Source organism: Fukomys damarensis, unplaced genomic scaffold (assembly GCF_012274545.1).
Source record: "Fukomys damarensis isolate Sample0158 unplaced genomic scaffold, DMR_v1.0_HiC HiC_scaffold_13, whole genome shotgun sequence".
Taxonomy (NCBI): Eukaryota; Metazoa; Chordata; class Mammalia; order Rodentia; family Bathyergidae; genus Fukomys; species Fukomys damarensis.
The window spans coordinates 37,721,086-37,726,073 of record NW_022900925.1 but is presented as its reverse complement, the minus strand read 5'-3'; positions in this window follow the sequence as shown (position 1 = coordinate 37,726,073).

Below are 4,988 nucleotides of genomic sequence, written 5' to 3'. Positions count from 1 at the left end.
GCCCCCTGAGCGACACCCTCTGCCGGGCCGGGCCGGGCCGGGCCGGGCGGGCTGAGGTCCCTGGAAGTGCTCTTGCTGACCCTGTGGTGTGCTGTGCGGGGCTTCCTTCCCCCGTGGACCGCGTCATGCCCACGCTGGGGCCCGTGGCGAGTTCACGGTTATCTTGCTTTATGATCTTGGTTCTTGGTGGGGTTTTTGTATCGACCAAAGCAAAGGAAATAAAAATCACACTCAGAGTCGAGGAGGCTTCAGGGGTATGGGTTGGGAAGGAGCTGAGATGTGGGTGCAGGGTCAGCGTCGCCAGCGGAGGTGACTCAGAAACCCAGGGCCAGAAACACCCAGGGGTCGTGGACCGGGAAGAGCACAGTTGGTAAAGTTGTGGGCTGGAACCAGGCCATGGGGGCCCACGCCTGTCATCCCTGCACTCTGGGAGGCTGAGGCAGGAGGGTGGCAGGTTTGAGCCCAGCCTGGGCCCCTCAGTGACTTGGCCAGAGCCTAGAAAAGGCACATAGGAGCCTCTGGCTCTGTCCCCTGGGCTGTGTTGGCAGGAATCGCAAAGCTGAGCGAGGCAACACTGCCCCCACACGTCTAGCTTGGGTTCTCTGAAAGTTTTCAGGACCCTGGCTGAGGAAAGGGGAGGGTTTTATTTGAAGAAACTTAGGTATACGTGCAAAGAAACAGAGCGCAGGCTCTCCAGGCTCCTTACTGCCTGAAACAGGGAACGTTTGTACTTGTTGAGGGTGTGGGAACCCCAGGAAAGGGCTCAGCCCACAGAAGGATGGAGCCCGTTTATTGATTTTTCTTTTGAGACAGGGTTTCGCTGTGCAGCCCAGGCTGGCCTTGAACTCCCAGTGATCCTCCTGCCTCAGCCTCCCAAGTGCTGGGATCACAGGTGTGGGGCCACCACACTGTTTATTTTTTTCTGTGAACCAGTCTTGCTGAGTCCCCATGTTGCCCAGGCTGGTCTGGAACTTGGGATCTTTCTGCCTCAGCCTCCCAAATGCTGGGATTACTGGTGTGCATTACAGCACCCCTGCTCTTTTAACTTCTGAGGCTGAGGAAGGGCCAGCCTGGAGGTGCTGCCTGTGAACCCCGCCCCTTGGTGTGTGGAGCCTTCCCGGGGTCACCCGTCCTCTGGCCTAGGTCAGGACGGTCGCTCGGTCCTTCCCCGGTGACACCTGGCGTCTCCCTTGTCCTCCAGCCGGGCAGGGCATCCCTGCCGGTCCCCATCCTTGGGAGAAGGGCTGGGAACCTCACTTCTGCAGCACTGGAGATGCAGCCGGGGCCTGGCTGCACCCCCAGCCCTTTTCATTGTTACCTTCAGACAGGGTCTCAGTACGTTGCCCAGGCAGGCCTTGAACTTTCAGTCCTCCTGCTTCCGCCTCCTGAGTAGCTGGGGCCAGGGCTGTCACCGCCACACCTGCCCCCTTTCCTTCCCCAGTCTGGAGCTGGGCTGAGGTCTCTGCTGAGCAGGCCCCGCCCCTGCCATGCCCCCGGACAGCGAGGGGACCCTGCTGGGTCTGCAAAGCCAGAAGAGGAAGCGGGCAGAGCAGCCACAGGGGCCTCCCTGGCCGGCCGGACTCCTGCCTGGAGGCCCAGCAGCGGGAATAGAGACCTCACTTAGGACAGGCAAAACCAGACTGCACCTGTGATCCTCGCTGTAACGGAGGCTGAGGCAGGAGGTTCACGAGTTCGAGTCTTACCTCTCTCCCTACTTATAGCGCTACCTTTTACATTGCCTTTCACTTATACTTTGGGTCTATTGAAGCTCGTGCCTGTGATTTATCTCACTCAGCATAATGGTTTCAGAGTCCCGAGAGTATTTTTTTCATACCTCAGATGAAACACAGGAGACTCCAACTGCTGGACTCAAGGTATCCTCCTGCCAGGCTGGGGATTTAGCTCAGTTCCACCGCTTGCCTTGCACGCACAAGGACCAGAGTTTGATCTCTGGTACTGGGGAAAAAAAAAAGATACCCTCTTGCCTCAGCCTCCTGAGTGGCTGGGACTACAGGTGGGAACCACCGGCACTTGAGGAAGTGAGGAGAGGAAACTCGAGCCTTTGCCTCAGTGGCCCTGGAGGGTGTGGAGTCTTGGGGAGTTGGCTCGGGGACAGGGCTCTTGGGGCTCCTGTTCACTGCACCCTAGCCTTTAATTAATTAATTGTTTGGTACCGGGGATCCAACTTGGGTCCTTGTGCTTGCAAGGTAGGCAGTGGTCACTGAGCTAAATCCCCCCTGGCTCTTCAGCCTTTTTTAAAAATTTTGAGACAGGGCCTTTGCTGGGCTTGAACTTGGGAGCCTCCTGCCTCAGCCTCCTGAGAGCTGGGATGACAGGCATGCCCACTGCCCCAGGCTCTCACTCCACAAATACTTATTGGGTGCCTAATATGGGTCCCCAAAATCCAAAGTGAGCACCCCGGGCACTGCCAGGTGAAGACTGAAGGACCCTGGAGCTGGGGGCTGGGCACGGGGTGTCCCTGAGAATGTGAGCGTGACACAACCAGACATGGACCAAGAGAAATCAAGAGTGACTAAAGAGGGCTGGGATTCAGCTCATTTCAAAGACCTTGATTCCGGTCCTCAGTGTGACAGCAGAGAAATGAAGTTTAAAATAAGGGGCCCTTGGAAGCCCCTTCTTTGCCGCTGCTGTGAGCCTTGTGGCTGCTGGGGTCGCTGACTTTGGGATTGGCTGGGTTGGGGCGGCCTCGCCATGGCCAGGGGGCTCTGGGTCACAACACCCCCCCCAGCATCCCCATAGGCCTAGTGCCCACAAAACCCCAGGGGAGCCCTCCAGACCTGAATGGAACCTGGATGTGGGTCCCTGTGACAGGGCCTCTTGTCTGTTTATTTTGTGGTCCTAGGGTGCAACCCAGGGCCTTGCACGAGCAGGGCAGGCTCCACCCCCAGCCACACTCCAGCCCTTACTTGATTTTGAATCTGGGTTTTGCTAAGCTGCCCAGGCTGGCTATGGATTTGTGGCCCTCCTGCCTCAGTCTCCCGAGTAGCTGAGGATTGAACCCACGGATGCTTTAACACAGAGCTGCATCCTCAGGTCTATTTTTAGTTTTTATTTTGAGACAGGGTCTCCCTATGCAGCCCAGGCTGGCCTCTAACTTCTGGGGACCCTCCTGCTTCAGCTTCCTGAGTGCTGGTGTTACAGGGGTGCACTGCCATGTCTGCCTAGGACTGACCCTTTGTGAAAGGGCAGATAATTAATCCCTGGGCATGGATAGGGGTTGGCGGGGTGCAGGCCAAGGACGTGAGTTGGTCCAGGGTTCAGCTGCCCAGTACCAGTTCCCTACTGTGTCTCAGAACATCAGAAGTGTGTGGGATCTCGCACCTGTGGGTGAGGGTGCCCCAGGGGGCTTTGCTAGGTGTGCTAGTGCATGGTGTGTGAAGGGCTGAGAGAGGTGGGTGGAGGAGGAATATTTAAGAGAGAAATTTGGCAGGGCATGGCTGGGCATACATGATCCCAGGCCTCTGGGAGGCTGAGGCAGGAGGATCTCAAATTCCAGCCCAGCCTGGGCAACTCAGTGACGAATGGAGACCCTGGCTCCAAATAAAAAATGAAAAAGAAAAGAAGCTAGGCTGTAGTTGGGAACTGGGGCTCTGGGTTCCATCCCGGGATGGGGTGAGGGAGGAGACTCTGCAGAGGTTAGAGGCGGGGATTGGGAAGGGATGTGGGAGACAGTGGCCAGCCCTGCGTTCCTTCCTCCTCCTGGACTCTGTGCCCCGCCGCAGCCCAAAGCTGCCCCACGGTCAGAGGCCCGCCCTGAGGGGGGGAGAGGTGTGTCCACATCCACCCGATAAACGTCCCCTGCAAGGCCGCCAAGCCTGCACCCTGCCTGCCTGCCACTGCCCCCGAAGTCCAAGGCTTTGCTTCCCAGGAGCCCTGGCCTCACCCCCTTCAGGGACGGGTGCCGAGCCACCGCCGTGGGCCTGGGTCATGCAATGCACAGTGGACAAAGTCCAGGGGAGGAGGCCTGCGGTCACCAGGCCGAGCACATTCCAGGGAGGCTGAGTTGGGAGCGTCTCCCCAAGAGCACCTTCTGGCCTGTGTCATTGTGTAGCCCAGGCTGGCCTCGGATTCACAGCGGTCCTCCTGCGCTTCGTGTCGTTTGTTGAAGCCAAGGAACACACCTGGATCCTGGGCCACGCGTGTGTGCGAGGTGCGTGAGTCCACGGACACTTGCTGCACACCGTCCATCTGATCTGTTTGGGTTTTTTTGTTGTTTTTGGTACCGGGGACCAAATCAGGACCTTGTGCTTATGAGGCAGGCGGTGGTCCCACTGAGCTAAATACCCAGCCCCATCTGATCCGTGTTTACTGGGCCCCAGGAAGGGGAGCGGGGTGCTGGCACCGCGTCAGGCTGGGGAGGAGCGGAGTGAGCGGCAGAGCCGGCAGCAACGGGGACAGGGCGAGGGTGGCTGGCACAGGAGGGCGCTGGACCAAGGCCCGGGCGCTGGGAGAGGCGGGGCGCCTGGAGTGGAGCGGCCACACGGGACACCAGGGCACAGGGAGCCTGGTGTCTTCTGAGAGGGCAAAGAGGGGCCAGGAGTGCGTAGGTGCCCGGGAGGACGTGCTGGGTCAGCATTCCCAGCTCTGGCCGGCATCGAGCTTTTATTCTGAGTGTGCGGGGAAGGCTTGGCATTTAGATTTTTAAAAATTTGCTTTTAGTTGGAAATGGAGGTGCATGCCCATCATCCCAGCACTCTGGGAGGCTGAGGCAGGAGGATCACAAATTCAAGCTTTGCCTGGGCAGCTTAGCAAGACCCTGCCTTGGAGTAAAAAGTAAGAGTAGGCTCGGGACGCGCTCTGACCGCTCACCGTGGCTGTGGCCCCAGCAGGTGGGTTTCTGCCCACACTGGGGCCCGGGGAGGGATTTGCCCCGTCCTTGCCTTGGGGCACTGAACCTGGCCACCCCGGTCCAGCCCTCCCCTCCCAGGCAGTGACACAGTTGGTCTCATGACCACAGAGGAGTTTAT